Source organism: Odocoileus virginianus, chromosome 1, assembly GCF_023699985.2.
Source record: "Odocoileus virginianus isolate 20LAN1187 ecotype Illinois chromosome 1, Ovbor_1.2, whole genome shotgun sequence".
Lineage (NCBI taxonomy): Eukaryota > Metazoa > Chordata > Mammalia > Artiodactyla > Cervidae > Odocoileus > Odocoileus virginianus.
In genome coordinates, this window is record NC_069674.1 from 52,181,582 (window position 1) to 52,202,653 (window position 21,072).

Consider the following 21,072-nt stretch of genomic DNA (forward strand, 5'->3'; position numbering starts at 1 on the left):
AGTCCTGGGTGTTCATTTGGAAGGACTGATGCTGAAGCTGAAACTCCAGTACTTTGGCCACCTGATGCGAACAGTTGACTCATTGGAAAAGACCCTGATGCTGGGAGGGACTGGGGGCAGGAGGAGAAGGGGATGACAGAGGATGAGATGGCTGGATGGCATCACCGACTTGATGGACATGAGTTTGAGTAAACTCCGGGAGCTGGTGATGGACAGGGAGGCCTGGCGTGCTGCAGTCCATGGGGTCACAAAGAGTCAGACATGACTGAGCGACTGAACTGAACTGAAATGAACTGGGGTCAAGCCTTAACCCAGGCACCTGACAGGTATTATTTCACTTAATTTTCACGGCAACACTAAGATGTAGATTACTATTATTATCCTTATTTTAGAGATGAGGAAATTGAGGCACGGGGAGGTCAGTAACTTTTCCAGAGTCACTAGTAATTGGAGGAGCTGGGATTCAGATCCAGGCAATCCAGTTTCAAAATGTGTGTTTCCCAGCAATATACTCTGCTACCTCTCATCAAGCAAACCAAACAATAGAGGAAGAAAAGCTGAAAACAGAACATGAGTTTCCTCTTCAGCTTTGTCTCCGTGGCCCACAGGCTGCAACTATAATTTCTGATGCAAAGGAGTCCACAAAGAAAGAGAATCCCCTCCTCTGGTCTCTACAAAGAAAGACTATTTCTGGGAAGGAAAGCAGTATTTAAAGTCACACCACTGATAAACACCTACATTTGGGAGAGTAAGGGGTTTGCACGAGGACTGAGAGAAATCAAGTTTGTGCAAGTTACTTCAGCAGCATTGTGTTCTAAAGCTGAGCTGGGAGTCCTGCCAACTGAACACATTTATTCTCTTTGACATCTGCCCCCTCATCCCCTCTGCCACCTCCCTGCTCAGGCAGGTGCAGAGATGATCAAGCCTCCTCACCAGTTTTCCTGTCCCCTCCAATCCGTGCTCCTCGCAGCAGAAGCCAAGGAGACATAAGAATCTCAAATGCAAATATGACATGTCACTGGCCTTCTTAAAATGTCGGTGGCTCCCCATGACCCACAGTGTGAAGTTCCCGCTCTGGTTTGCCTACTCCATCAGGTCCAGCTCCAGCCCTGGAGGACTTGCAGTTCCACAAGAAGCGGATGGTGACTCCCCACTGTGGCTGGTCTCCCCACTGTACCGTCAGCCCTGATCGTCTCTGAGTCCCCACTGTCAATCACAGGCCTGCGCTAGCACAGACTATCAGCACAGTTATGAGGCTGGTCCAAGCAGCCAGCCTCAGGGGGTCTCCTTTGCACTCAGGTAGGGACCGGAGCACATTCCTCTGCCTGTCAGACCTTGGGGCTGCAGCCGGGAACTCAGCAGCCATCCAGGGCAAGACCTGCAGGCAGGTAGGACAGAGAGGCCAAGTCCAGACAGGAGGACACAGCTCAGGACAGCCCAGGTGGAGACCTCTTGAGCCAAAGACGGAAAGATCAGGGGCACCAACCAAGACAATCATTTGGGCTAGAGGCCAAAGGAACAAAGAGGGCAGCTAGGCTTTCAGCAATGAAGAAAAACAAGAAAACCCTCAGAGACGAGAGAGTTGCTCTCAGCCACAGTATGCACGCTAAAGTCACCTCAGTCATGTCCAACTCTTTGTCAGATTCTGTAGACTGTAGCCCGCCAGGCTCCTCTGTCCATGAGATTCCCCAGGCAAGGATACTGGAGTAGGTTGCCATGCCCTCCTCCAGGGGATCTTCCCAACCCAGGAATTGAACCCACGTCTCTTACATCTCCTGCATTGAAGGTGGGTTCTTTACCACTAGCGCCACCTGGGAACCCCTCTCAGCCACAGCAAAGTCCCTAAACCCCTGTTTGAAGACAGTTCCTCAAGCCAGCCCAGCCAGTCAGCAAGGTTATCAGCCATAATTAGGGCTGGCAAATAGACAGCCTACCACTCAGGACTCCTGAAACAAAAGAAGTTATGCCTTGGGATAAAAATAAATAAGACACTTGCCCGTGAGCTGCAGGAAGTTGTCTGCTATTTGAATGGCCAGCCTCGTGGATTGTCAGTTCCCGGCGACGCTGACATAAAGCAGCCCGAGACTCCACCCGCACAAGAGTTGCTGAGAATATCTAAAAATAAGCCCGATGGTGGGCTTGTATCTCATTGATTTTCCTGAGGGTTTCTCTCTGACCCTGTTCAGTGCAAACACAGCTGACAAACTGCTGCTGCCTGAGAGCTTTAATTGAGCTGTTGACGGACAGTTGCATAATTTGGAAGCCAAGAAATTCCTGCAGCTGTTATTAGCGAGTGCCCTGTCTGGTTTCCGGTAATAAGTTCATCAAATTCAGTGTACATTTAAGACCAGAAATCTGAGGCTATAAAAGGAATTTAGCGCTGGTCCTTGAGCAGGACTCCCTATGCCACCGCTGCCCCCAGGAAGTGCCCAGCCAGCAACTAGGGCTCCACTGGGGCTGTGAGCAGTGGTGAGGGGCCAGGCCTCCTCAGGGCGCACAGGTCCATCCGCTGCTGTCTGCTCAGGATCAAGGCTCCCGCCATGGCCCTCTCTTTCCTGTGCCATCAGTGTCCTTCTCTTTACTGGATCATTCTCATCAGCACACAAATCTGTTATGTCTTCCATCATAAAAGAAAATGCTCTCTCGCTTGACTGCATGCTCTTCCAGATTCTGTTCCCATTCCCTGTCCCTTCTGTATATAATAAACCCCCTCAAAGGACGTGTCTGTAATTACTGCCTCCTCTCCTCTGCTCCCAGCCTCTCTTGAGCCTGCCCTAATTGGGCTTTCATCCGCACCACGCCACTGGTGCGGCTCCTGTCAAGCTCGACAATGACTCTGTGTTCCCAAGCCAATGGTTAACCTCATGTGCCACCTTATTGGGCTCCCACAGCCTGTGACACGTTTGATCACATGCACCTCACTGAGTTCCAGACACCACGCTCCTGGTTTTCCTCCCACCTCACTGGCCATTCCTTCCGAGCCTCCTTTGAGGGTTGTCCCTATCCCTTCTGATCTTCAACTTTGGGGAGCTCCAGGGTTCCGTTCCTCTCTATTTATTCTCACTCCCCAGGGCACTTGTCCACATACACGCCACCCAGGCCCCGTTTCACACCTCCAGTTCCAGTCTCCCCCCTGAACAGCTTCCTGGCCACCTCTGTTGGGTGTCTCCTAGTCTTCTCAAGTGTAACATGTCCAGAGCAGGACTGTTTTCCCCTCTAACCCTTCTCCTTCCCTGTCTTCATCACATCTGGTGGATAGGATCCAGCAACTCCATTTTTGTCCAGTCGCTCACACCAAAGGTGTTAGAGTCACCCTCGACTCTACTCTTTCCTAATCCACATCCATTCTGTCTTCAAAGTACACGCAGCATGTGACTACTCCTTAGCACGCCACCAACTCTTCTCTAGTTTAAGACACTACTCTCTCTGGCCTGTATTATTGCAATAGCTTCAAAGAGCTCCCTATCACCCACCCCTGGGACTGCAAGGAGATCAAGCCAATCAATCCTAAAGGAAATCAACCCCGAATATTCATTGGAAGAACTGATGCTGAAGCTGAAGCTCCAATATTTTGGCCACCTGATGCGAAGAACTGACTCATTGGAAAAGACCCTGATGCTGGGAAAGATTGAGGAAAGATTGATGCAGGAGGAGAAGTGGGCAACAGTGGATGAGATGGTCGGATGGCATCACTGACTCAATGGACATGAACTTAAGCAAACTCCAGGAGATAGTGGAGGATAAGGAAGTCTAGCATGCAGCAGTCTGTGGTGTCACAAAGAGTCAGACTCACCTGAGCAACTGAACAATACCAACCCCACCCCACCAGCCTATTCTCCAGCCAGAGATCGTTTATCAGTGCACCCTGGTGAAACTGACAGCTCAACTGCCTGCCCTCCGCGGGCTTCCATCTTAGACCAAGTATCCTCACCGTGGCTCAGCCTAGGTCTGTGTGCACTTGCCCCAACTACTTCTCCAACCTCACCTCCCACCATCCTACTGGCCTCCTTTACTCCGGCCACCTAGCCTCCTGACGGTATTCTGAACATCCAAACATGCTGATACATCCAGCCTCCCCAGTTATTCTTTCTTCAGTTTGGAAAGTACTCTCCTCTAATATCCACATGACTCTCAATCACTGATGCCTCTTTTCAAGTCTCCTAGTCAGAGAGGCTTTCCCTCACCACTTTATCTAAAATAGTCCCTACGCTTCAGTCTTTCTGCCCTGCTCAGCCTGCCTTACTTATTATCCCTTAAGAGTGTCTATGTAAGGCAAAACACTCTCTGACATAAATCACAGCAGGATCCTCTATGACCCACATCCCAGAATTTTAGAAACAAAAGCAAAAATAAACAAATGGGACCTAATGAAACTTAAAAGCTTTTGCACAACAAAGGAAACTATAAGCAAGGTGAAAAGACAGCCCTCAGACTGGGAGAAAATAATAGCAAACGAAGCAACAGACAAAGGATTAATCTCAAAAATATACAAGCAACTCCTCCAGCTCAACTCCAGAAAAATAAATGACCCAATCAAAAAATGGGCCAAAGAACTAAACAGACATTTCTCCAAGGAAGACATACAGATGGCACAAAAACACATGAAAAGATGCTCAACATCACTCATTGTCAGAGAAATGCAAATCAAAACCACAATGAGGTACCATTACACGCCAGTCAGGATGGCTGCTATCCAAAAGTCTACAAGCAATAAATGCTGGAGAGAGTGTGGAGAAAAGGGAACCCTCTTACACTGTTGGTGGGAATGCAAACTAGTACAGCCACTATGGAGAAGTGTGGAGATTTCTTAAAAAGCTGGAAATAGAACTGCCATATGACCCAGCAATCCCACTTCTTCTGGGCATACACACCGAGGAAACCAGATCTGAAAGAGACACGTGCACCCCAATGTTCATCGCAGCACTGTTTATAATAGCCAGGACATGGAAGCAACCTAGATGCCCATCAGCAGACATATGGATAAGGAAGCTGTGATACATATACACCATGGAATATTACTCAGCCATTAAAAAGAATTCATTTGAATCAGTTCTAATGAGATGGATGAAACTGGAGCCCATTATACAGAGCGAAGTAAGCCAGAAAGATAAAGACCATTACAGCCTACTAACACATATATATGGAATTTAGAAAGATGGTAATGATAACCCTATATGCAAAACAGAAGAAGAGACTCAGGTGTATAGAACAGACTTGTAGACTCTGGGAGAAGGCGAGGGTGGGATGTTTCAAGAGAACAGCGTCGAAACATGTATATTATCTAGGGTGAAACAGATCACCAGCCCAGGCTGGGTGCATGAGACAAGTGCTCGGGCCTGGTGCACTGGGAAGACCCAGAGGGATGGGGTGGAGAGGGAGGTGGGAGGGGGGACTGGGATGGGGAATACATGTAAATCCATGGCTAATTCATTTCAATGTATGACAAAAACCACTGCAATGATGTAAAGTAATTAGCCTCCAACTAATAAAAATAAATGGAAAAAAAAAAAACAGCGTCTATGTATTTATGTACTTGTTCGTCATTTGTCTGCCCCCTGCCACATACATTCACTATATCAGCTCCTTGAGAAGAGAAACCTTATTTGGTCTCCTGCCATATCCCTGGAGCCTGGAACAGTGCTGGCATGTATGCGTGCCTGTTAAGTCACTCAGTCGTGTCTGACTCTTGTGACCCCATGGACTGTAGCCCGCCAGGCTCCTCTGTCCGTGGAATTCTCCAGGCAAGAATACTGGACTGGGTTGCCATTTCCTTTTCCAGGGGATCTTCCCAACCTGGGGACTGAACCTGCATCTCTTATGTCTCCTGCATTGGCAGGTGGGTTATTTACTACTTCTGTTAACCTGGGAAGTCTGTTGGCAAGGAGACGACCCTTTAATCTTCACTGAGTGCCACCACAGGTCAAACACTGACCTGGGTGCTTTACATAAATGAATTCATTTAATCCTCCAAAGGGATGACAGGGTAAGCAATAAAATTATCATTCCCATTTCATGAAGAAAGTGAAGCACAGAGAAGTGATCAAAATCACACAGTTAGCAGATGGCAGAAGCAGGATTCAAATCCAGACAGTCTGGCCCCAGCACCTGCTCTCTAACCACCACACTGAACCTCCCTTAAGAAGCCCAGTGTGTACACTGGAGGAATTTTGTGGCTCCATCCTGCACGGACTTACAATCCAGCACCCTGGTTCTGACCTTAGCCCCAGCCCTGCTCACAGCTGAACCCCATTCTGGAAGCTTCACCTCTGCCTTATGTGCATTGCTCAGTTGTGTCCAACTCTCTATGGCCCCATGGACTGTAACCCACCGAGCTCCTCTGCCCATGGGATTTTCCAGGCAAGAATACTATAATGGGTTGCCATTTCCTGCCTCAGGGTCTTCCTAACCCAAGGATCAAACCCAGATCTCCTGCATCCCCTGCATTGGCAGGCAGATTCTTTATCACTAGTGCCACCTGGGAAGGTTAACTTTCACTTTCACCTCTGTCTTACTCTTTGCCAAAAGAGCCCTAAGCCTCTGTCCTGGTCCACCTGCCCGGAATCCCTGTCCCCAGAACTGGGTCCTATGACAGCCCTCCACAGAGACAAGAAGGCTTCTAGTTCTGCACAGGCCAAGAGGCCTTCAGGTGCTGACCATCTAGCTATCTGAACAGAGCCCACCCCGGGGGCACCATGCCACCCTGCAGCCGCCTTACCCCTTGGAACATGGCTGGAGCCCAGTAGTAACTGCATCCAAAACTGGCCCACAGGGAGAAGCCTGCCCACAAACGCCTTCCAGCTGACCTTACCCGTCACTAGTCTACGGTTCACTAACAGGCAATGTGTCAGGCACTGTGGACAGCACTTCCCATATGTTGCCTTACATAATTCTGTGAGATGGGTGGGTAGTATCAAACCCACTTTACAAATCTATAAAGTTTAAAAACTTGCCAAAGGTCAGGATGGGAATATCAGCCTAATTAGTCTGACTCCAGGGCCTGTGCTGAACTTACTCCTCCTCACCATCATCAGGGAGACCCCTCCCAGCCTGGGGACACAGCTGCTGAAGCCTCATGCGTCTCAAAGACAACAGCAGGTAGGATATCCTGAAACATATTGTCCTAACTGTCTGAGTGTTACATTCAAACACATACATGCACATACAACTCACACACCCTCCCTTTCATAGAGTCCTGGGGCAAGGCCTCAGCCAGTGGATGTCATTGTTCAAAATTAACAGACAGCTGCATTGGGCCATCTCAGGACTATCCCCATTTACATTTAATAATAACAATCAAGTTATTATCTTTGACACTAATTGCAGTAATTTGAACAGATAATCCTAGCTCGAGACATGAGCTTCTCTTTGCTTACTAAAAATCACAGGGGCCTTGCCGCTGACGGAGGCCTGAGTCATTCCATATCCTGCCAGGGCTCCCAACAGTGAGCAACAATCACAAGACCCTCAGCAGGCATTTCTTGAATACCTACTGCATACGAGGTAGCAAAGTCCAGTGGAGAGAGCTCTGAGCTGACTACTCAAAGGCCCAGGACCCCAGCTCTGCCACTTGCTTGCTGAGTTACCTTGGATAAGTCAGTCTGTGTCTCTGGGCCTTTATGAAAAGGTAGATGGAACCAGCTGGCTTCTAATGAGATCTCTTCTACACCTGGCATTCTATGGAGAGGCAAAGAGGCTTCAGATCATACACAGTAGAGGCCAAAGGAAAATTTCTTCGGGGAAGTCTGCTGTCCATGGAAAAGACCAGGAAGGACTGCTCTGTGTTAGAGATGGTTGGCCTTTTGAGTGTGAAATGCTGATATACTAAAATAACTATCAGAATGATGGACAGATGCCTGTATGCACTTGTTCACTCATTCATTCTTTCAGGACAGGAGTGATCAACCTAACCTTCACTCTGGTCCTGACTCTGAAAATGGTTCTCAGTTTGGAGTCAGCCACTCTTGGGTTGGAATCCCAGTTCCAACACTCACAACTGGTATAACCTTTGGCAGATTCATTAACCTCTCTGAACCTCAGTTTCTGCATCTTTAAAATGAAATAATCATTTCCATTGCCTCCATCATCCAGTCTCCAGAAGACTGAGAATAGACCTGTGTGAGCACACTTAGATCAAAAGGTAAAGTTTGCAACCTCCCCACTTAATTCACCAAATAGGTCTTTAATATCCCACACTCATCATCAGTATACTTGGGACTCCACATCTATTTTACAGGTTTTTATTGAGTGTCACTTTGCTCCGGGTGTTATGCTAACTCTCAGGAACACAAGTGAATAAATTCACATGGTTTCCAGCCACATTAAGCTTCTAATCTTCGGGATGGGTAGGGGAGAAATGGATATGACAACAGCATCTAAAATCAAGAGTATTTTCAGAAGCTTCATCCTAGCACAGAGCAAACAGGTGCTGTATGAATATTATTTGATAAAGTTTAATATTATTTGAATATTATTTTATAAAGAATTAATTAGCAAGATAAGGGAAATCCAGAGTGCCATAGGAACACATAGAGGGGAAACCAAAATCAGATATGGGAGGTCACAAAGGCTTCCCTGGGGAAAGAAATGTTTCTGAGAAAGAAAATTCCAGGCAGAGGGGAAAGCAATGCAAATCCTGGATTAAAGACACAGAGCTCAGAGATCGGAGAACTGAGAGCAGGGTGGTGACCGCTGCTCAGAGGTCACCAGCACCAAGGAAAGAGACAAATCTACCTAAGTCCACAGGGACTGGATCTTAAAAGACATTATGGACTCAATTAAGGAGGGTAGATTTTCCTAAGGGCAGTAGAAAGCCTTTAAGGGCTTTTAAAAGGCAGAGATGTCATTAGATATTTATTTTAGAGCTATGCTTCTCAAGTTCCTATGTACTTGTGTATTATCTGGGGAAGGGGGAGAGTTATAAATGCAAATTCTGATTCAGCAGATATGTGGTGGGGCCGAGGATTTTGCATTTCTAGAGAGCTCTTGGGTGATGCTAATGATGGTGCTGGTCCGTGGACCATACTCTGAGTACGAAGGGTTTAGAGTGGTCACTCTAGCTAATTTTGATAAATGGATTGGAAGAGAACAGGACCAAGGAGACAGGTACACCAGCTGGATAAGTGATAGGAAATGAGCTGAGGAACTGACAAATGGGACAGAAATAGATGAGTAGAGATGGAATATTACAAGATTTGTTGAGGAGAAGGAAAGAATGGTGTTCCGGCTCCTGGCTTAGACACCTGAGTGAATCAGGGTAGAATTCACCAAGATAGGGGCCCAGAGGAGAAGCCAAGTCTGGGAAGGGAAGATGAATTTCTCTTTGTACACACTGTTCTTTTGAGGTTCCTCTAGAAATTCTAAGTAGAGATATCAAAGTAAGCAGTTGAATATATAGATACATAGTTCAGAAAAGAGTTCTAGATCAAGACTTCCTTGGCAGTCCAGTGGTTAAGACTCTGCCTTCCAGTGCAAAAGGTGAGGGTTTGATCCCTGGTCAGGGAACTAAGGCCCCACATGCTGCAGGGTATGGTCAAAAACAAATAAACTTTGTTTTTAAAAAGTTGTAAAAAATAAAAAATTCTAGATCACACACATATAACTAGGAGCCATCAGCATGTATATTTTTTTCTCTTCTCTAAAATACCAGAGACTAGAGCTATAATTTCCTTCCTTCTGGCAGCTTCTGAAATACTTCCAATGTGATGGGGCAGGGAGCTTACAGTTCCATGGTACTCCCCTTCTTAAGCTCGCCTATTGCTCCTTCAAGTTTCCCCACAAGCAAACATGGTTGGGATCTGCTGGTGAGAATGGGCTTCCCATGTGGCGCTAGTGGTAAAAAAGACAAAAACAAAAAAAACCCACCTGCCAATGCAGGAGACCTAAGAGGCCAATGAAGGAGCTGTAAGAGACTTGGGTTCAATCCCTCGGTCAGGAAGATCGCCTGGAGTAGGAAATGGAAACCCACTCCAGAATTCATGGACAGAGGAGACTGGCAGGCTACAGTCAATGGTGTGGCAAAGACTCAGCCACAACTGAGCGCATGTTATCAGGGAGAACAGTGCTTCCTCTCACTTACTCGTGGGAAGGTCATCCTGGGACTTTATTTCTGCCCACTGAAATCCACACTCAAGCTCCTTCATAGAATATTTGAGAAAAGAAAATGAGAGAGGATTACAAAGGGTGTCTGGCATAACGCCTACCAGAGAGTGGAGAGAGAGAGCTAGGTTGTAGTCACATGCAATATCTTGCCGAGGAGGACCAACAAGAACTCAGCAGGGCTTAAGTCCCAGAAGGTCAAAGAAGCCCCAGATAGGAGCAGTCATGAGAAACAAGAAATACAGGAGGGAAGCCCACATATACAGTCAACTAATATTTGACAAGGGATCTAAGAACACTCAATGAGGGGAAAAAAAATTAGTCTCTTCAACAAATGGTGTTAGGGAAACTGGGTAACCACATGCAGACACATTAAATTGGACCGTTATCTCACACCACTTACAAAAGTTAACTTGAAATGTATTAAGGACTTAAACCTAAGATGGGATACCATAAAATTCCTGAAGGAAAACATAAGGAAAAAGCTTCTTGACATTGGTCTTGGCGACGATTTTTGCATATGGGACTGGACTAACAAAAACTGGGACCCATTTCAGAGACTGAGGGGACCATGTAGCTCTGACTGTGGGAGCTCGGAAAGATGCGATTTCACATCTCCCTGCCTTTACTGACTCAGCTCACTCCACCCTTTCCTTCACCTCTCCACCCTTTCCTTTCAAAGCCCAGCTCAGGACTCCCCTGGTGGTAGAGTGGGTAAGAATCTGCCTGCCAGCGCAGGGGACATGAACCAGCAATGAAGACCCAGCACAACCAAAAACAAAATAAGCATACAAACAATAAATAAATAAAGTATAAGGAAAAGCCTACTAACAGTCCTAAAAAAACAAAGCAAAAAAAAACAGCTCAAGTCAGCATCTGCCAGAAGACTTCCCGTGCCTTTGTGCCCCATTCACCCTGTGTAGATGACCCACATATCCTGCACAGCGATTTATTGTGTATCACTGCCTCCTTCAATAGACTGAGTTTCATATGGCTGTTGTACTAGAGTGATATCAAGATAATATTCAAATGTAATAGCCAAACTCTTCTGCTGAGTGAATAGACTGACTTCCATTTTCAGCAATATGACAGACTTGGAAGTCGATTCCTGGCACAAGACACCTAAAATGCTATTAAAACTTTTTCTTTTAACATCTCTCCATTTACATGTTAGGCTGGTGTGAGAATGAAAGAAGTGCTCAGAGGTTAGTAACAATGAGAAACCATAAATCCAGAAAGATAAGCAAGTACTGAAATCAGCATGCTCCCTAGAGAAATCCGTCAGTCTCTATTGGCTTAGAGACTGATTTTAATGGCCCTCATGAGCATGACAGGACAGGAAATAAAGTCTGGAGCCAAAAACGGGTGGAATACTGAATTAAAGTTCTCACCAAAAACCTAGACCTCCAAAAAAGCACCATCCTTAATGGTACGAGCTAGATTTTAAAAAAGAAAAACCTTTCCCACACTGTGGGTAGACAGTGGAGATCTTGAGTGTTTTGACCTTGACTCAGGCTAAAGTATGAATAAAAGAAGCGGGATGGGAATCTCCCTAAAGATTTCTTCATCACAAGGCTTTACTTATATGGATTCAGAGCTGGAATCTACACTACCTGTGGGTCAAAAATTCCCAAGTCAAACATCAGTTTAACGTGACCCCAGGTTGACCAGAAAACTCCAAGTAGAATGAAAACAACAACAAAAAACCATGCCAAACACACTATATTCAAACTACAAATCATTAAATATAAAGAGAAAAATCTAAAAAAGCAAACAAAATTAAAAAGCTGATTATCTGTTGTCAAACAACCATTAGACTAACAGGTGACTTCTCTCCTAACAATGGAAGTTAAAAATGATGGGATTGCGTGGCATGTGTGAATTTCAGGCTGATCTAGGCCCACTAGGTGATCTGCATACTCACCTCTCTTTCATGTGGCATAAACCTCCTCCTAGAGAAGAGCAGGGAAGCACACTTTTAGAGCCATCTCTTCTCTCTTGCTCTGTGAGTTCTGTCTTCCTTTTTCTCCCAATATTATTTCATTCAGCACAAAAGGAAACCTAAGAAATGTCAGTAATAATTCCTAACATGGATGTCATAGCTTCAGAGTAAAGGCTCAATTAATCCAATCACATTTTACTCTAAGTTAGGGTGGAAAAGCAAGATATTGAAAGTAAAGAAACATTGTTCTGGCACCACCATTTACTAGCTTTATGACTTTGTATAAGTAACTTCTCCCTCGTTGTTAAAAAATAGATTTGAATTTGAAAAAAGGTCTGCAGTCCCTTAAAGGACTGAAAGATCCATTTATACTTCGATCTATGCCCTTAGCTTGCATTTGGCTCTTTATATATATATATATATATATATATATGTTTATAATTTCATTTATTATTTTTTACGGTGCTGAGTCTTCATTGCTGCCTGGACTTTTCTCCAGTTGCAGAGAGTAGGGCCTACTCTCTAGTTGTGGTTCAAAGGCTTCTCACTGCAGGGGTCTCGCCTGTTGCAGAGCACAGGTGTGTAGGCTTCAGTAGTTGGCGCACATGGGCTCAGTAGTTGCAGCTTCCAGGCTCTAGAGCAGAGGCTCAGTGGTGGTGAGCACCAGTACTGAGCATGAGCCTCTAAGTCAGACAGCCTACATTCAAGTCCTAGCTCTACCATATGTCTGCCATCCCTAAACCAGGCTGAATAACCTTTAACAGTCCGTTCTCTCTGGGCATCAGGTTTCTAATCTGTAAAATAGAGTTGATCACACCTTTCTTTTTCTTTTTCTCCTTTTCATTTATTTTTATTAGTTGGAGGCTAATTACTTCACAACATTTCAGTGGGTTTTGTCATACATTGAGATGAATCAGCCATGGAGTTACATGTATTCCCCATCCTGACCCCCCCTCCCACCTCCCTCTCCACCCGATTCCTCTGGGTCTTCCCAGTGCACCAGGCCCGAGCACTTGTCTCATGCATCCAACCTGGGCTGGTGATCTATTTCACTATAGATAATATACATGCTGTTCTTTCGAAACATCCCACCCTCACCTTCTCCCACAGAGTCCAAAAGTCTGTTCTATACATCTGTGTCTCTTTTTCTGTTTTGCATATAGGGTTATCATTACCATCTTTCTAAATTCCATATATATGTGTTAGTAGGCTGTAATGTTCTTTATCTTTCTGGCTTACTTCTCTCTGTATAATGGGCTCCAGTTTCATCCATCTCATTAGAACTGATTCAAATGAATTCTTTTTAATGGCTGAGTAATATTCCATGGTGTATATGTACCACAGCTTCCTTATCCATTTGTCTGCTGATGGGCATCTAGGTTGCTTCCATGTCCTGACTATTATAAACAGTGCTGCGATGAACATTGGGGTGCACGGGTCACACCTTTCTTAAAGCATGCTTACGAGGATTAAACAAGATCACATTTGTAAAACACTAGCATAGTGCCTGATGTTTAGTAGGTAGCCAATAACTGTTCCTTCTTTCTCCCATCTCCATTTTTCCCCTCAGTGGGACTCTTTGTGACTCCATGAATCACAGCACACCAGGCCTTCCTGTCCATCACCAACTCCCCGAGTTTACTCAAACACATGTCCATCGAGTCGGTGATGCCATCCAGCCATCTCATCCTCTGTCATCCCCTTCTCCTCCTGCCCCCAATCCCTCCCAGCATCAGGGTCTTTTCCAATGAGTCAACTCTTCGCATGGGGTAGCCAAAGTATTGGAGTTTCAGCTTCAGCATTAGTCCTTCCAATGAACACCCAGGACTGATCTCCTTTAGGATGGACTGGTTGGATCTCCTTGCAGTCCAAGGGACTCTCAAGAGTCTTCTCTGACACCACAGTTCAAAAGCATCAATTCTTCAGTGCTCAGCTTTCTTCACAGTCCAACTTTCACATCCATACATGACCACTGGAAAAACCATAGCCTTGACCAGATGGACCTTTGTTGGCAAAGTAATGTCTTTGCTTTTTAATATGCTATCTAGGTTGGTCATAACTTTCCTTCCAAGGAGTAAGCATCTTTTAATTTCATGGCTGCAGTCACCATCTGCAGTGAATCCTTACAATAATAGCTTTGTTGCTGTTGGTCAGTCGCTCAGAATAATAGTATCATATACCAAATACCAAATAGTACCAAATCATTCCTTAATCTTAAAACACATAAGAGATTGCCACTCTTCCCTTCAGTAATTCCTGTGCCTTTCCTACTACATAAGCACCACTTTCAAAGACTTTCACCGCTGGGTCTTAGGGCAATTTTCAAATCTCACTACCCAATATCCCTCAATGTGTCCTTACACAAGTAAAAAGAATTATAAAGACTACTATAAATAACTTTATGGCAACAAATTAGGCAAGTTAGTTGAAGTGAACAAATTCCCCAAAAGATTCAATTTACTGAAATTGACTCAAGCAGAAAGAGCAAATCTGAACAAACATGTAGAAGAAGTATCTAAAATATTTTACAGATTTCTTCTCCTTCTAACGTATCTACTATGTTTGAGGCTCTACAAATCTAAAGAAAATTCTGTGGTCTATCATTTAATTGTTTTCATTGTTTTAAGTTAATTTACAAGTCTATGACATAAAATGAAAATATTGGCTGTAATTTCAATTGTAAATTATTGCCAGTTTCCTAAGATGGATCAGCCATCCTATTCAGTAATTATTTCCTTAGTAATTCCAGGAAACATGCTTGCTTCAGCCACTAGAAGCCTGAAACAGCATTTTTAAAAATCACAGACCTGGTGTTCAAATAATTTAAAAACATAACCTTATACCATATAAATTTGGAGATCTCTTCAGAATTCCAGCCAAGTATTAGGGCTGAATTTGTGCAAACACTCATATGATATACTTTCTCTTCTTGTTGCCAAGAAATCTTAACACCCTTTTTTATGTCTTCCCCTAACCACATTTTATGAGATTTTTCCCTACATCACAAACAGTTCAATATTTATAAGAAATATATACCTGTTACCTTTTGCTTAAGAAGGATAGGAAAAAATGCAGGTCACTAATGACACAGAAATGACATCCTATAGAGCCGTCATTGTACAAGGCTGTTTGTGGAAAATTTCCTTGTTGAGAAATAAGTATAGAAAAGGGGCTTCCCCTGTGGCTCAGCAGCAAAGAATCTGACTGCAATGCAAAAGCCACAGGAGACACAACCTCGATCCCTGGGGTTGTGAAGATCCCCTGGAGAAGGCATGGCAACTCACTCGGGTATTCTTGCTTAGAGAATCCCATGGACAGAGGAGCCTAGCAGGCTACAGTCTATAGGGTCGCAAAAAGTCACACACGACTGAAGCGACTTGGCACTCACACACACACGAGTATACAAAAAGTTTCTGAGTTGTCTGACCCTCCACTGGGAACCCTAGGGGTTAGTAATTAAGGTGCATCGGCTGCTAGTGATGGAAAGGTTGTAGAAAGCTATGAAATGACTCTGGTTAAACATGTCTTCAAATAGTAAGGGATTATCTGGAAAGAACTTCACAGAGGGAATTGTTAAAAGAGCTAAAAAAAGAAGGCTGAAGAACAGGCATGATAGGGATCTCCAACTATTTGAAGGGCTGCTGTAAGGCAAAGGCAATCAACTGATCTATAACTATTCATTTATTCAACAAATATTTGAATGTATACTATGTGCCAGGTACTATACTGTTGTTGTTCAGTCGCTAAGTCATGTCCGACTCTTTGCGACCCCATGGCTGCAGCACGCTAGGCTCCCTGGTCCTCCACTATCCCCTGGAGTTTGCTCAAATTCATGTCCATTTAACCATGGGCATGAATCATCTAACCATCCCATCCTCTGCCACCCACTTCTCCTTTTGCCTTCAGTCTTCCCCAGCATCAGGGTCTTCTCTAATGAGTCAGCTTTTCACATCAGGTGGCCAAAGTATTGGAGCTTGAGCTTCAGCATCAGTCCTTCCAATGAATATTGGACTGATTTCCTTTAGGATTGACTGATTTTATATCCTTGCAGTCCAAGGGACTCTCAAGAGTCTTCTCTAGCACCACAATTCAAAGGCATGAATTTCTATTCTAAACTATACTAGATGCTAGTAGTACAAGAATGGGGAGGAACAGGCACCAAGGAGGAAATGACATGTAAAACACATCACCTCACCACGTCATAAGAACAGCAGTTGAACAACCTAGGGAAGAGCACACTATGAGAGTGCTCGTTGCTCAGTCCTGTCCGACTCTGCAACGCCGTGGACTATAGCCCACCAGGCTCCTATGCCCATGGAATTCTGGATTCAGAACACTGGAATGGGTAGCCATTCCCTTCTCCAGGGGATCTTCTGAAACCAGGGATTGAACTCAGGCCTCCCGCACTGCAGGCAGATTCTTTACTGTCTAAGCCAGCTGGGAAGCCCCACTGTGAGAGTAGATGTGCTCTGAAAAATCAGGGACAACTTCTTAGAAAAGGTGACTCTTCAGTTGAGTTTACAGAGAGAATCAAAGTTGCCTAGAAAGATGAAGCAGCAAGGAACCACAGGCAAAGACAGGAGCAGAGGCACAGAGAATGAAAAGGGTGGGACGTATGGGGATATTTGCAATTCCATATGCTCAGATGCCAAGTGAGTGTGGAAGATGGTTGTAGAGCATGTGAACAGGGCACAGAGGCCAATTATGATGGACTTATCTCCATACTGCAAATCAGGAAGGGAAATTATATAAATGTATATAGGGAGACTGTATATGCTTAAAATACATTCATCGAGGGAATTCCCCGGTGGGTTAATGGTTAAGATCCTGTGCTTCAACTGCCAAGGACCAGGTTCAATGCCTGGTCAGGTGACTAAAATGCCACAACCTGTGCAGTGCAGTCAAAAATAAAAATAAAAAACAAATCCATTGATGTAGAATGTTCCCTTCTCTGAGGACACAGCATCCTATGTATATCTCTAAATTCACAGCATATTATAATTGTCTCCCCAACAAGAGTGTGAGCTCTCCATAGAAAAAGACTCTCTCTTGTTCAGGTTTATAACACGGTACCTAGCACAGAAGTGTCTGTCACAGAGAATGATTTTTTAATTGCATGAACGGAGAATGAAGCAATGTCTGAGTTCTAATCCCAAATCTGCCTCTTACTCAAGACATGATTTTAACAAATCAGTCTCCTTCTCTAGATCTGAATTTCCTCATCCATTTTTCCCTGTATCCCAGGGAGAGATGTTCTATGCAAAATTTAAAAAAAAAAAAGAGAGAGAGAGAGTGGGGAATACTGAGAAATCTTCAGGCTAGATTCTGCTCTTAGAAGCAAAATGCATGTTTCCAGAACAAACCAATAGGGACCTCCCTGGTGGTCCAGTGGTTAAGATTTTGCCTTCCAATCCACGGCATGCCAGTTCAATCCCTGGTTAGGGAGCTGAGATCCCACATGCCTCTCAGTCAAAAGATGTAAAACAGGACAAATATTGCAACAAATTGAATAAAAACTTCAAAAATAGTCCACATTTTTTTAAAAAAATCTTGGAAAAAAAGAAGTCCAGCAGTGAGGAAACCAGTTTGACTTTGTCTTCCCAGCAGTTCTCACATGCATTTGGCCATAGAAAGTTTTCCCTTCTCATGGAGTTAGTGGTGCTGGGAAATGTTAAACAAGAAAGACATTCAAGGCTCTTCCCTGCTCTGATGTTTCATGGGTTTGTCCCAGAATAGCTCCAGGTGAATTTTAAAAATACTCAAGCTAGACAGTAGAAATGAAATCACAAATGTTAAGACTGAGCTCATGAACATATTTTAAATAGTGTTTGTATTTATAGGGCCATAATATAGAAAGTCCCCTTCCATGTACCTTCTATGGGCACTGATGAACAAGCTCCCACTGTCACACAAACCTTCCAAGCGAAAGTCATCCAGATGACCTGTGCTCTTCACCATGACTCTGAGAATCCACCTTCACTTTGCCTAAGCGGTTCTTGAGTAAAATGCACCCATTTTCCATCCAAGCTCCCAGCTGGCATCAGCTTCCATTTTGCTTACTCTTGGCAAATAGCCATGGACTAGACCTAATTGAGAAGAGTTGACTCATTGGAAAAGTCCCTGATGCTGGGAGGGACTGGGGGCAGGAGGAGAAGGGGACGACAGAGGATGAGATGGCTGGATGGCATCACTGACTCAATGGACATGAATTTGAGTAAGCTCCAGGAGTTGGTGGTGGACAGGGAGGCCTGGCATGCTGAGATTCATGGGGGTCGCAAAGAGTTGGACACGACTGAGCAACTGAACTGAACTGAACTGAATTGAGACCTAATTGATGCACCATTATCTACACTTGTGACCTCCAAAGTGGTTTCTTTTAAGATTTATTTACTTATTTATTGGCTGTGGTGGGTCTCCACTGCAGCCAGTGGTCTTTCTCTAGTTGCAGCAAGCAAGGGCTACTGTCTAGCTGCAGTGCACAGGCTTCTCACTGCAGTGGCTTCTCTTGTTGTGGAGCATAGCCTCTAGGCGCTCAGGCTTCAGTAGCAGGAGCGAGTGGGCTCAGTAGTTGCAGCTCGTGGGCTCTAGAGTGCTGGCTCAGCACTTATGGAGCACAGGCTTAGTTGCTCTGTGGCATGTGGGATCTTCCCAGACCAGGGATCAAACCCATGTCCCCACCTTGCAAGGCAGACTCTCAACCACTGCACCACCAGGGAAGCCCCAAAGTATCTTGATTGTATATGCAAACCAATAAAAACATTTTTAAATATACTCCCAATGCATTTACTTCTAAAATATGGGTATGTTTTGCTGTTGTAATATAACTATAAAACTCACAGAAATGTGAATCAGATGAGGAGGCAGACAGAAGTAAAAGTTCTAGTGTTTTCACATGGCCCCCTGCAGGTTGCCTTGGGTTCCTCTGCTGCACATGCGGCCCACTTTCTGTGCTCCCCCCCAGGTGACCAGCCTAATGGAGGAAGACGTAGAGCCCGCCTCAGGCTCCCGAGCTGAGCAGACAAGGGGTGCTTCTCACTTCTGAGAGAGGCGATTAGCCTTTGTGGGGAGATCCTCTAGCATTTCAACAGGGTGTGGCGCAATATGGGCTTTAGCTTAAATTGGCCCTGCTTTCAAATTCTGACTGTATCTCTTTGCTGGCATGTGAGTTTGAGCACATACTATTAAATAATAATAATAGTAATAGTACCTCTCACTTATCAAGGATTTACCAGGTATCAGGCAGTCCACTAAGCACTTTGATGCACATTATTTATCCTTATGTCTGTCACGCAGTAAAGATATCATCTCTGTTTAATAACTCAGGAAGCCAAGGCACTAAATGGCTACGTCATTTGCCTAAAACGAGACCCACATCTGCCTGAGTCCACATTTCTAACTCCTGACACCACTCTCTACTGCCTCCCACACTCACCCTCTCCGAGCCTCTATTGTTGTAAATTCAAAATGGAGAGAATCAGGATTTACACAGTGTGAACATGGCACTTGGGTTCAAAAATGTTAGCAGTTATTGCTGAACTCTCCAGATGAGTCCCCCAAAAGGTGCCAAGGTGAGTCATCAGGATAAGAGTATAAAGAAAGTTAATCATGTCAGGCCTTGTCTGACAAAAGAAGGTGCTAGAGAGGGAGCTGCAGTGAGCCCAAGACGCAAGGATGTGTGGGTATGTGCTGTGCCCTGCCCTATCCTGTGGCCAGGCAGACCCTCCTGAACCGGAGGTGGAAACCTAGGACCTTCCCAGCATAATGACGCCTGGCTTTAAGATCATCAGTTACTTTCTATTCTGACTCCACGGTCATCACACGAATTTCTGAAAGCCTTTCAGTTTACCATGGAAAGAATTCACTGAGCATGAATCCTCTATAATAAGGCAACAAAATTAATAAACTGACATCTTTTAAACTCCAAGACCTGGGGAAACACCTGGATTCCATGTTTTCTGGACAGCTGCATGATTTCTCAGCATCATTTAGTCTCACCTCTCTCCACTATAGACTTTAATTCCCCAAAATTTCTGTTGTCCCTTTGCTCTTTTCTTAGTTCTGAACTATGGCACTTAAATCTCTTGCCTCACCACTTTCTCTCTTTTTAAGTAATCAATATTGGTTCCCAGAGGTGTATTGACCCTCCAAAAGAAGAAGCCGTATCACAAATGTAAACTAGTCCTAAAATCACTCATAACTAATCATTAAAGGTGACTTGAGGCATGGAATGGAGAAGGAAATGGCAACCCACTCCAGTGCTCTAGCCTGGAAAATCCCATGGATGGAGGAGCCTGGTGGGCTACAGTCCATGGGGTCGTGAAGAGTCGGACACGACTGAGCAACTTCACTTTCACTTTTCACTTTCATGCATTGGAGAAGGAAATGGCAACTCATTCCAGTATTTTTGCCTGGAGAATCCCAGGGACAGAGGAGCATGGTGGGCTGCCGATATGGGGTCGCACAGAGTCGGACACGACTGAAGCGACTTAGCAGCAGCAGCAGAGGCGTGGAAACATAAAGGTTTCAACAATTACACTCTTGTCCTCTCTAAATATGCAGAAATATTGACTCAGTTTGCCTCTCTCGGTTGGCTGCTGATTCAATTTGCAATCAGCATGAAAGCCCTCCATGATTCAATCTGACTCCATTCAATAAACACTTTTTATACCCCTACACTGTGACAGAGAGCTCCCTAAATCGCATTTTATGCTGACAGATTCATCAGTGCATGCAATAACATTCTTATTTAGTACCACAGTGTTAGGTACTGGGGATGAGGGATAGGGCTATAAAAGGACAGATGCCCTTTTTTCCTTTTTTTTTAATTTTTATTTTAAGGGTAACAAGTTTAAGGAAAAATGAAGTTACAGTAATAATAATCCAAAAGTTACTCATACTACCGCCCCCAACACAAAAATCGTCACTATTTCATCAAATCTTCCATATACACATATTCGTATTAGCCCAATGACTAAGCACCTAGGCTGGGGAGTGAATGACTGGGTCTGGATCCCGTTTCCTCCAGCTGGGAAAAT

At 44.6% G+C, this 21,072-nt stretch overlaps 1 protein-coding gene across 6 annotated transcripts in view; it reads right to left on the reverse strand.

The window, feature by feature from the left end:
- PDE1C (phosphodiesterase 1C) overlaps nucleotides 1-21,072 on the reverse strand; it is a 585,243-nt gene that overhangs the window by 547,543 nt on the left and 16,628 nt on the right. The gene's annotated exons all lie outside the window — the stretch shown is intronic.